We start from the raw sequence: 13013 nt of genomic DNA, 5'->3' as shown, positions 1-13013 counted from the left end.
TTCTCTCTGCTCCTCCTGTCTCTTGTCTCTCCTCCAGTCAATCCATTGCTCTTTCCAAAACTCAGAGACTACCTTGCTCTCTGGCTTAAACTTCCAATGGCTCCCACTGACCTCAAATTAAAGCCAGCAATGTAGCCTGGCATTCGGACTCTGCGCCCTGCCTACCCTTCCTCACCATCACCATCCTTTTGCCAACACTCCCCTGAAACCTACACTCAGGGGCACACTCTATTCCTACTCACCGCATACCTCCTTAACATGCCTGGCACCTTCCTAGCTCTGTGGCCTGCTACAGACTCTTTTCTCATCTTCGCATGACTTTCCTTAGCCATAGAACCACAGCCATGCCAAGTATTCCCTCCTCTAGAAACCTTCTCTTTCTGTTATCCCCTGCTGTCCCCCGCCTCCCCCATGCTGATGCACAGCAGGCCAGAGATAGGAGAGGAGAAGGAAAATGAGACAGGTAGGCGGGGTCTTGAAAGTCAGAGAGGGAAAAAGCTTTTTGAAAAAAGTCACTTTTGCAAAAGCCTCCACCCCAAGCCAGCAGAACCCTTTCACCAAGCGTGGAGACCCACCCGCAGAAAGAAAGATAAAACGATTTCACACCTTGGAAAAAGGCCTGTGGCAGAAGAAAAGGAAAAGTCACCAGTTGGCAGTGGGTGCTGCAGAGATCCAGCAGGAAAGCCCAATCAAATGGGAGACTGGGACATTTCTGGGAAGCATATGGACCCCAGCCCTGACTGGCTGACACTCCTTTCTGAGGAGCAGGGCAGCCAGTTCTCCAAAAGGCTCAGGCAGCCGTGTGTCGGGCCTTGTTCATGGCCAACAGGAGCAGGAAGGTTGACTGTTCTAGGGCAGAGCAGGCACATGGGTGTTTCTGCATCATTCACCTGGGAGGGCAACATTTCCAATGGGGGCATCTTCTTTTCTGCTTTGAGCAACCATTTTCTGTCCATGCATAGTCTCAAACTCAAAGACCTGGGCCAGGCAGGTGATGAGAGAGAATAATGTCATCTAGTGGGACTGGGAGGAGCAGACTGTGCCCATGACAAACAGGCACACCCTCTCCTCGGCTCCAGCTGACTGTCATCAGATCTGCAGGCTTTTCTAGAAATATCAAATACTGAAACTTTCACAGGAAGTCTTCTGTTATTAGAATGTTTGCTCATTTTTCCCCCTCAGGCTGGAGTGCAGTGGCACGACCTCAGCTCACTGCAACCTCTGCCTCCCAGGTTCAAGAGGTTCTCCTGCCTCAGCCTCCCGAGTAGCTGGGATTACAGACATCCACCACCATGCCCGGCTAATTTTTGTATTTTTATTAGAGATGGGGTTTCATCATGTTGACCAGGATGGTCTCAAACTCCTGACCTCAAGTGATTTACCTACCTTGGCCTCCTAAAGCACTAGGATTACAGGCATGAGCCACTGCGCCTGGCCTGCTTGCTCAATTTCTGATTTCTTAAAAACATGGTACAGTGTAAAAGAAACAAGGCCACCAGTGCCTGAACACTGATGTATAGATTCAGTTAAGCTCATTAAGTCCGAGCAAATAAATATGGCCCTTAAGTCTGTATGACTCCGTCTCTTAGGCTGATAATGGATAATCTGCCATTTAGTTGAATTTTTCTGAATATGTAGGTATTTGACTCTGCAGAAACTGGGTTTCAGTATGCAAGAATATCCACAAACATTTCTCTGTGCATTCCCTGGTTATCACCCTTGGGAGTGAAAACAATGCCCCTATTATTGTTGTTGTTTTAATTTCAAGACAGGAAGAGTTCTTAGACATCAGTTAGTCTTGTCTCCCTGCCACAATTTTGCAGTTCAGGAAACTGAGGCCCAGGGAGGGAACAAGCTTGTTTGGGGACACATAACAAGTTGGAACTTCCATCAGCACCTTGGGAGTATTTACGGATCATATACACTCACACAAGTCTGGGTTTGTGTTTTCCCCGGTCCTCAAGAGAAAGTCCACCGGGTTGCCAGATGTGCCGAGCTCAAGGGAGTCCAAGGAAGTGGTTTGCCAGCGATGAGAAGCAGGCCCAGTCTGGGGTGTAATCTGGCCTTCCCATCAGCCTCGCCTTTCCGCCCACAGGAGATAAGAGGCTGATGTGGAGGAAACTGATGTACAGCCACACGCCACAGGAATCCTGTCCTTCTGCAGGCTTGGGCCACCTCCTCTCCCGCTCTTAGGCTCATGTGAAGCCTTAGAACCCTGGAGCCCACAAGTGAGGGAGAAGCGTCTACCCCGGCTGAGTCCTGTCCTTTCGCCTCTTCCTTCTATTTCTCGTGGCACCCCCTTTTCCCAAGGCCTCTGTTGAAAGAAAGTGCTTGAAGTATGCTTTTCTGCTTTGTGTGCCAGCTCTTGCATTTCTTTACAGAAACTGCAGAAGAGAGAGCAATGCTTACCTCAAAGGTGTGAGTTTCCAATGGTGGAATTACTATTAGGCCTGTTTGACTGTGAGGGACCTCCCGGTCAATGTCAGATGACAGCTCTTGAGGGACCCCTTTCTCCAGCTCCTGGGAAGCTTTCCCTGAAGCTCAAGGGGACTCTGTCTCTCCGGGCTTTCTTGCCTCCTTCATCCTATTTATGTCATGTCAGAGCAGACCTTGGCTACAAATTCCCTATTTTCACTTTTGAAACTACATGAATACATATGTGTGTCTGTGTGTTTGCTTGACAGGGGTGAGGAAGGGGAGAAGAGGGGATGAGAGAGGAGAAGAAAGGAAGGGAGGGGAGGGGAAGAGAAGGGAGGTGAGGAGAGGAGAGAAGAGGAGGGGAGTGGAAGGGAAGGGAGTGGGGGAGGGGGACAGAGATGAGTCGGAGGAGAGAGGACGGAGGGGAGAGGGAGGGTGAAGCACCTGCTATGTGTTCAAATCCTCCCAACAATCAACCATCCTGTGAAGCAGGTCTTGTTGCCCATTTTCTAAATGAGGAACCTGAGGCTCCCTTTGTCCTCTCCACCACTTGCTTTCACTTCCTTCTTCTCCTGTCCACTCCTCCTTTCCTGCCTGAACATTATCTTCATTCCCAAAGTTGTTCCTGGGGGCACATTGCCGGTGTATGGGTGTGGGGCTGCAAGCCTGCAGTCTGTCTCACCATGGGGCTCCATGCAGTGGAGTTTGTTCCTGGATAGACATCTGGACCTGCGAGATTTATGGGAACCCATAAGATGCTGCTAAAGGCTCTTTTTATGGGTAGCTTCGGCCACGAAACAGAATATCACTGTGGTCAGGCACTCCGGAGACAGAGAGAGCAGGGGTGCCTGACTGGCTGTGCATCCAACAAATAGGGCAGTACTAACTAGTCCTAGTACTAGTACTTACCTCATAGGATTATTGTGAGGATGAGCTGAGATAATGGGGTGTTTCCAGAGGTACAGAGACCACGAGTGGTACTGAAAATGATTTGAAATAATGCACAGACAAGGCATTAAATAGCACTGACTCAAACAGTAAGTGTATTAGGTCCTTCTTAGCTCTCTTTGAATTCTTCTAATTACATCAAGAAAGTCTCCAGTTGATGCTATTGTGTCTTTAACACCTAACAAGTACTAATTATTTTTGGTGTTTTGTTCTCTGTGTTTTAACAAAGGGAGTGAAGACTTCAGGCTCAGAGTCCCCCTGCAGGCAACAGTACCTAGGTAGAACTTAATACATATTTTCTTTTTTATTGGAATAATATTTATGGTTAGTGGTTTTCTATTCACAGAAGCAGTATAACATTTTCTGTGAGAGTAAATGGATTTAAGTTTTAAAAGCAGATCCATTTAAAGGGGAAAACAGCATTAAGTAGATCATACTATCAATAACATTCAATTGTGACCAAAATTCTAAAAGGAGCCCACAGCGATGAAACTTTCAGAGTCATTGAGATAATCCACATCAAGAGGTCAGCACAGTGGTGGTTATTACTATGCTGGTGTCAACTCAAGAGTTTCCGCATCTAAAACAGGTGGGACAAACTAGGTAGTTTGGGCCCTTCCAACTCCGAGGATCCAAAGTCTTTACTTATTTAGTACCTCGTGTTCCTTTGTCAGGTTCAAAGACAGATTCTCCAATAAGGATCAGATTCTCCAATGAGTGATCTTCATCAAATGCAGCTTGTGCTACTCCCAAGAAATCCTACCACTCTGGAAGATGTTTGATGCAAAATAGCTCTGGGGTCAGACAAGTCGACTTATGCTTTCTGAGTCTCAGTTCTTCATCTGCAAAATACTGTCCCTGATAGCACTAACCTCCGGGTTCTGTAGATTTCATAAGATTATGTAACGTAGCACAAAATGTGAAAAAGTGACCACGAGATTTGCATCAATATCCAGACAAGGCATTGAGTAATACTGACTCATACAGCAAATTTCCCTATTGCATCAATGAGAAAGTCTCAGTCTGGTACTAATGTTGCCTAAACTCTTTTCTTATACCTGCCAAATAACCCTTTAATTAAATAGAGGGAAAGACCTCAAGGCCTTAGGCTCTTGGCAGGCAATAAGATCCAACTGGGATATTAGAGATAGGCTTAGAGGAATATGAAGACTATGTCCCCACATTAGCCCTGGGAACAGAACAGGAGCCAAGGAATAGTGGCATTTGAACTGACCCCTGAAGAGACAGAAAGATTTCTCCAGACAAAACATACCTGGAAAGATGTACCAGGCATCAGGAAAAGCAATCCCTTAAAACCAGGAGGCCTTAGCCAGGTTTGTGCTATAGACCCTCCAGGGGAGGTCTATGGACCTCCTTATGGAATAATGTGGGTTTTAAAATGTGAGATGAAAATATTTGCATTGTTCTTGTGGATTTTTTAAATTATGATAAAATATACATGACACAAAATGTATTAACTATTTTTAAGTGTACAGGTCAGTGACATTAAGTATTCACATTATTGTATAGCCACCACCATATCCATCTACACAACTGTATCTTCCCAACCTGGAAGTCTACACCCATTAACAATACCACTCACTATGTCTTCCTTTCCCATCTTGTGGCAACCATCACTCTACTTCCTGTGTATGAATTTGACTGCTCTACATACCCCATGTGAGTGGAATCATATAGTATTTGTCCTTTTTTATTTATCCTATTTATCCCGAGTCAGGCTTACTTCACTTAGCATAAAGTTTTCAAGGCTCATTCCAGAATAATGTTATTGCAGGCATAAAATTTACAAAACAGCATTACAAAGAAAAGTTACATTAAATAACAGTTATCTAAATAATTCTTTAAATTGATACAGTAATATATGGACTTTTATTAACCAAAATATAATAAGATATGGAGGTGAGTCTACTCATCACTATAATTTCCAGATAGTAATGAGTCTATTTCAAGATATCCTGTAGCAACTATAGTAGCAACTATAATGTGATATGAAAATATCTATGATATCTATCAATGACAAAGTCACAAAAGTCCCATGTAGTGCTGATACAATTTTGGTTTGCTGCCTACATTCAGAATTGAAGGAAATGCTAACTTTCAGTTCGAAATTAGCAAAAATAAAAAATACATTTTTTTCCCCATCCAAGCTAAGAATTTCATGGAAGTCTTAGAGGGCTTCTGTTCCAAGGAACCCAGGTTAAGAATCTTCACCCTATGAAAGGAATATTTTTATTCTTCATCAGTTTATTTCATTCTTGGTCCAGAGGTGAGAAGATGAGATCCTCTCCGCTTCCACCTGGCCCCAGAAACCAACCCATTGGCATAGACAGTGAGGCTGGGTTTTGGACACCAAACATTTTTCATTAACCCCCACCCACCCCGCCCAGGTATTGTGTTTGAAAAGCAGTCTGTGACAGGGAGTGGTTAAAACAGGACACAAGCCCATTTCACTCCAAAAGCTCTTCCATTTGGTCTCATAGTTCATTTGTATTTTTTGCTGTGCAACACCAAAAAAAAAAAAAAAAAAAAAAAGCACTCAGATGTAGATGCAGGGACAGCCCGAAACACAGGAGACACTCCACATGTCTAGACAGCAATGTTCTAACCAACAGAGGAGACACACTGCCCTGTTCATAGTAGTTGCTTAATTTTTCTCATCTGCAAACAGGCTGTGGATTGCCAACCTTTAATTAAGACACAGTTTTCTTTTCAAAAGCAATGTGTCTAATAAATACCAGCTGAGCTGGGATAGAGGCGCTACAGAAATTACAACTGCAGCTGAAAAACCACGAGACTTGCAGCAGGCTAACCATGAAGACCTTCAGGAAACGAATAGTTTCCATGTGCTTTGGAGATGAGGACACGCCTCATAGGCTATGCTCCTTGGCTTCAAAGCCAAGCCACAGCGCCGTTGCTGTGGGTTCTGCCTTCTTGGGCAGAGAGAGGGCAGAAAGAGGCAGAAAGACAGTGAGGCAGGGTGTTGGCTTAAATGACCTCTGCCTTGACATTCTATGACTTTAAAATCAAGGAGGTACTCAGGGTAACGTTAGAAGTGTTCTTACTACAGCTGATATCATTGACTTTGCAAAAGGGAGTTCCTAGTAAAGAAAATGTTTCTTCAGATTGAAGTGTCTGGTATTTGAAATGTCTTAGCATCCCTGGGGCCCTCCCTCCACACTTAGCGTTGCCAGATAAAATACAAGATGTCCAGTTAAATTTGAACATCAGATTAACAATGAATAATTTTTAGTGTAAGTATATCCCATGCAATAAGCTAAAAATATACAAAAGCACTAATTGTTGTTTATCTGAAATTCAAATTTAACTGTGTGTCCTGTATTTTTACTTATTAAATCGGCCAACTCTACTCCCACTCAAACCAGATCTTTCCTCCAGAGCCACTTTCCTCCAGTTCTTTGTAGAGAAATGCCAGGCCATCCTGGCACGGACTGAGGTCAACTTAGAGACATGCGCACAGTCAGCATAATGGTTAAGAACACCAACTTTGGAGTCTCAAAGACTGAAAGTAGCTTTCAACTCAAGCCTGTCGCTTTTTGATGGGTTTATCTTGAGAAGCTTTATTGACCTCCCAGGGCCTCAGCTTTGTCCTTTGCAGAATGGGGAGATTGAAAATCAGGGCTGATGTTCAGCCATATCCAATAAACAAAATCCATACCAGCAGTTTAAAAATTAGAGCATTTCCCAGGCCAGTTGGCAAATAGTTTCCCAATCTCCACTTCATTGTGCCAGGCACCCTGGTTCCTCCCCACCTCTTTCCTCATCTAGCAACAAATACCTGGCACAGCCAGGGGTCTCCAGGACCCTGTTCTAGTGTTTAACTCAGTGTTCTGACTGGCAGGTATCCGTGGCTTATTGATAGTTAAATAAATTGACAACCACTCCTGTTAGGAATACCTACCTCACAGGTTGTTGTAGCGGGGAGGTGAAATGATGTGAAAGAACTGTGATACGGGGTTTGGCCCAGAGATGTCTCTCACACACACACACAGAATGAATGAATGAATGAATGAATGAATGAATGAATGAATGAATCCCTGTGCTACTTGTAAGGAAGAACTTTGCCTTTTTTTGCACATGACAAACCATTCTCTCTCTCTCTTTCTCTCTCTCTCTCTTTAATAAATCTTAAAGATCATTCTACTTCTAGTTCAGTTTCTTCCTCTTTACATGGAGGAAAACTGAGATCAGGCATAATTTACCGACTTATCTAAACAAGTCCACTTTTATGCATTGTAGGTTTGAGGGATTGTTGGAAAGATCTTTTGCTCAAAAACATTCCTTTCATCCAACTGCCACAAAGCCTGAAATTTCACCATTAGCATTGTAGCCATCTTTAAAAATTGAACTCACAATTTTCAAGGTATTTCTCAAAGCCCACTCTCTTTAAGCTAGAAATGACCCAGGGTCATCCTGAGAACCTCAAGCGCTGGACTGGAGGGTGGTAAAAAAGAGATTCTGAAAGAAGTTGAAAGGAGACCTGGGACGTGCCAAAGACACATGCGTCCAACTTTAAAACTGTGTGACAGGCAGGCTATGCATTAGATTGTCCCACTGGGGCAGTTGTGCATTTGTGCTGTTGCATAATACAGAAGGACAAAAAGCATAAATACTAACTGATCATTTCATTCAGAAGAACTTCTAACAAGGAAGCCAGAGTCCTTTGATGCTGCCTTATGCTTAGGTAAAGCTAAAAGTCGTTTTTATACTGTTGGTCAAGGGTTTTCAACTGGATGCCTGGAAGTGTTTTTCACAGATCTACAAAGCATGGATCATACAACAAAGCCTCAAAATACACGGGGGCAAAAATGTAGCTGGGATTGTATCTATTCATATATACAAATTGGTTCCACCACTGGGTTAATGCTAACTGCTGGAGTCCAACATCCCCTGTATTAAGATATATCTTTATCCACTGACAGTTGAATTTGATCCACCTGTACATTATTTTGAGGACAGGTGTTGAGAGCTAATCAGCTGCTGGTATAAGCTAGGCTGTTTCCCCCAGAACACAATACTGTCATGCGCTGTGTAACGACGTTTCGGTCAACAACAGGCTGTATAGATGACGATGATCTCATAAGATTATAATGGAGCTGAAAAATTCATGTCACCTAGTGACACAGTAGCCATTGTAACATTGTGGTGCAATTATTTTATTTTTTATAAATTGAGCATGGCCTAAGTGTACAGTGTTTATTAAGTCTCTAGTAGTATACAGTAATGCCCTAGGCCTTCACATTCACTCACCATTCACTCACTGACTCACCCAGAACAAATTCCAGTCCTGCAAGCTCCATTCACAGTAAGTGCCCTATACAAGTGTACCATTTTCTACATTTTGTACCATAATTTTACTGTACCTTTTCTATATTTACATATGCAAATGCTTACCATGGTGTTACAATTGCCTACAGTATTCAGCGTGGTACCTGCTATACAGGTTTGTGGTCTAGGAGCAAAAGGCTATTCCGTATAGCTCATACCATCTAGGTGTGTGTAAGTACACTCTGTGAGGTTGGCACAATGATGAAATAGCCTCATGATGCATTTCTCAGAACACATCCCCATCCGTCAGCAACACATGACTGTAAAACACAACATCCAATAATTTGACTGAGTTAGTTTAGAAGATCAGAATCTTAAAAAATTTTTTTAAAACTTCTGGAAAAACAGGGGTTAAACTTCTGGCACTTTTCTTCAAACATCAATATTTGTGACTTATTAATTATCAATGGATGATCACCAAATGAGGAAGGATCTTCCCATCAGAGTCTAATTAGTTTCATTGTCTTTTTTTTTTTTTCTGAATTCCATTGTATTTCACTCTACCCTTCGGCTGCCTGTTTTAATTAATTTTGCACTACATTCAAAGGTTTTGCTTTTGTGCCTCTCTGTTTGATTTAAATTCCTTTTTGCAAATAAATAAATAAATAAATAACTATCAAAGCTAATGAGGCTCTGAAGATTTGAGATGTAAATATCATATGCAGATTCTTTTTTGGATCCCAGCTCAACGGAAGACCAAAAATAACACTTGAAAGTTTGATTAAGAAATCTCAGTCTCCCCATCCCACGCCTCCCTCCAGACAATCGTTCTGCTGGCGTTTTCAGTTATTTGACAAAAAAAGAATCAGGCCCCCCAAACCCAAAACCTCAAGAGCAAGCTCCTTTCAAGACTGGCTCAGATGGGCACGGTATTGTGCTGAGCTGCTATTTAAGATCCATCCCCGACTGACTGATTCATGTCTGTCCTGAGAGGTCTGTGCATGTCAATGTATCCACTCACCACACACACACATACACACACACACACCCCTTCATATGCATCCACAGACACACAAAATTATTTTCACACACAAACTCACCCATATTCATACACACATACCCTCATGCCCACTCACCAACGAAAACTCGAAACACACATATTTTCACAAATGCTAATTCGTCCATGTTCATACACACATAACTTCATATACACTCACCAACACAAACTCACAACACACATTTTCATACAAGCAAACTCATCCTTATTCATACACACATACCCTCATACACACTCACCAATAAAAACTTGCAATACACACATTTTCACACATGCAAACTCACTCATATTCATACACACATATCCTCATACACAGTCACCAATAAAAACTCACAACACACATTTCCACACATGCAAACTCACCCATATTCATACACACATACCGTCATACACACTCACCAATAAAAACTCGCAGTACACACATTTTCACACACGCAAACTCACACATATTCATACACACATACCCTCATACACAGTCACCAACACAAACTCACAACACACACATTTTCACACTCATACGTGCACGAACTCATACACTGATATACACATACTCACCCACATGTTAGTAGACTCATACACATTCCTGCATGCATTCACACACAGATTCCACATGCACACACATTCTCCCACACACCTGACACATACATCATGCTTTCACAGATCAAGGTTCCAGTATCACATCTGTGTCACCTCCAGTACATTTTCATACACACTCTCAAAAGAGATCTCTGCAAGAAATTCCAAGACTTCCCACCCTCTTCCCGGCCCGCCATCATCCTTTTGGGTGTATTCAGGGGCAGCCAGGGGCACAGTAATCAAACTGTATCCCAAAGAGCTCTTCCACTCTGCAATCTGCTTTTGCCTGAGATCTCTGTATCCTTTACTGAGAAAGTCTGATTCATTTCCCAGAAATTTTTATCTGCTATTAATCTTTCAGGATACAGTGAGTGTTGTGATATATTCAGATATTGTTTTTGGGCGGCAGGGGGAGGGGAGGGCAGATTTCAAGTGGCCGTCCCCTGGCAGTTTCGGAGATTACTCAGTGCTTATAAGCAGCTCAGAACTGTGTGACAGCATTTCCAAGCAAGGGACTTACAATCATGTTTCATTAATTCGACGTGAATGAAGCCTCATTTCTGGCCTTGAGGAGCTTAAGATGTATGTGAAATTAATAACAGAACAGATGTCTTCACAATTTGGTTCCTCTGGAAAAAAAAAAAAAAAAGGAACCTGATTACTTTGAAAACTTCAATGCTTTAAAATGCAGACCCAGGGAGTTTTTACTCCAGGGTAAAGAGTTATGCCTTGATATCGTCCACGTCTCAGAACTAAGTGGAATTTAAATGTCAGGTTTATATTAAATAGTCATATTCCCCATCATGACATATAATAAACAACAGCTTATTACTTTCATTAATAAGATGTGTTGGACATTTAAACTAAAGCTTTGGAGAGAAAGCCTGTATCTCCTGAGCAGGAGGTGCTGGGGAGACACAGGGGACACGTGGGGGTATATTCAGGCAGCCTGGTTTTTAGCTTTGCTTTCTGATAATTTAATCATTGATTCCTCATAGGAAAACAAAATGCATCTGTGCTCACACAAAACTCACCACTTTATAAAGAAGTTGAGCCGCCTCCCGCGGATGTGTGTGCCGGAGGCCGAATGCTGCGTTTCACAGGACACTTGAAGTCCTGCCTCTTTATTATTTCTTCCTGCCTGAAATCTTGTTTCTTTATCTAGGCTTCTGTGACACTAAGTGCCTCTCAAGCTGAATTTTAACACTCCTCAGGGCGCAAGTGTGACTGCACACCAGGGGGGCTGGGTTTTTATTTCTGAAAGTCCAAAGAGGAACAGTGTAATGGAAAAATTACCCAAGGGGAAGTTATTCTGGAGGAGCAGGAAGAGAGAACAAAGGCCCCCAGGCACACGGCCAGGAGTTTCCCTTGCCCTGAGTAGGCAAGTGAATGAAGTTTTCAGGGGAAAGCGGTTCTAAATGGGGAAGCCCAGGGTTCCCATGTTAGGCCTCAGAATCTGGTCTACTGTAATGACTATTACAACCACTGTAATGACCCTTCTCTCTTTCCAGTGCCACTGTGTGTCCTTGAAACTGTCACCTTCCCACTTTCCCCCATGGAGAAAACAAGAGCATTGGACCAAATGGCCTGCCAGCTTCTCACTTTGACATTCTCCATGTCCTCTAAATTTGGCTTCCATGACATTTATTTTACTATGTCTACCTACTCCTCTCCACCTCCTTCTCCTCAAAATTGGACTGGGTGTCAGGTGCCATGGTATAGTCACCTCTGCTGATTGCCGCAGATATGATGGTCACAGGAAGCTCATGGGCAGGGGGTCTTCTCTGGCCCCAGCTCTCCCTGTGGATGTGGCCTTGGGTAAGATGCATGCTATGGGTGCCAGGCGTGGTGGCTCAAGATGCATGGTGTGGGCACCGCGTGTGGTGGCTCGTGACTGTAATCCCAGCACTTTGAGAGGCCAAGGTGGGAGGACTACATGGAGTTTGAGACCAGCCTGGGCAACATAGTGAGACTGTCTCCACAAACAAATAGAAGGCAAGCATAGTGGCACATAGCTGTAGTCCTAGCTACCTGGGAGGCTGAGCTGGGAGAATCGCTTGAGCCCAGGAGGTCGAGGTTGCAGTGAGCTGTGATCATGTCACTGCGGTCTAGTCTGCGTGACAAAGCAAGAGCCTATTTCAAAAAAAGAAAAGAAAAAAAAAAGATACATGGTGTGTTTGACTCTCGGACTTTTTATGTGGAAAGGGATGGAATGACCCTCACCCAGGACTGTCATGAGAATGATACGAGCTGGTGCACACTGCGTTTGGTACACAGCATAGAAGCATAAAAGCTCCTGTTAGTATTCACAGCTAGGGATCACAAGCAATGTGCAGGAGAGAGGTAACCAGGGGTGACTGCACTTTTGGAAACTCCCTGGGCTGCCACAGTCCCCTGCACTGGTGTTGAAGGAGGATTGTCTAAGTCTTCCGTATTCTTGACTGATATGGGGGCGGTACATGCACAGCAGTGGAGACCTGGGCCAGGATGCAGAAGGCAGGCTCCATGCAAGGGAGTGGGGGCAGCTCAGTGTCAGGCACTTATCACCCCGGGTGTGTATCCCAGTGGTGCTATGTAGCAATGCCAGGTCTTCTCCCTCTTCAGGGAAACCAGGGATGTGGAATTTTATGTGAAAGCTTCTAAGCTTTGAGTAGAGATCACTACAAGTCTGCAAGCCATTACTTGAAACCACTGGGACCAGTCGTTT

General features: G+C 43.6%; 1 long non-coding RNA gene across 2 annotated transcripts; it reads right to left on the bottom strand.

Annotated features, from left to right (window-relative positions):
- Window positions 1–3044: 3044 nt before the first annotated feature.
- LOC116271283 lies at window positions 3045–12291 on the bottom strand. Of its 2 annotated transcripts, XR_004179774.1 has the most exons (4): window positions 11341–12291; window positions 10827–10935; window positions 8800–8993; window positions 3045–5599 (listed from the first exon to the last, which is right to left on the bottom strand). It is a non-coding gene; the product is annotated as an uncharacterized LOC116271283 (long non-coding RNA). The 2 variants fall into 2 exon arrangements; XR_004179773.1 differs by lacking the exon at window positions 3045–5599 and having other exon boundaries at window positions 5808–8993.
- Between the last annotated feature and the right edge of the window lie 722 nt (window positions 12292–13013).

Source organism: Papio anubis, chromosome 18 (assembly GCF_008728515.1).
Source record: "Papio anubis isolate 15944 chromosome 18, Panubis1.0, whole genome shotgun sequence".
Taxonomy (NCBI): Eukaryota; Metazoa; Chordata; class Mammalia; order Primates; family Cercopithecidae; genus Papio; species Papio anubis.
The sequence above is the reverse complement of the archived record's forward strand: the minus strand, read 5'-3'. Positions and strand labels throughout refer to the sequence as shown.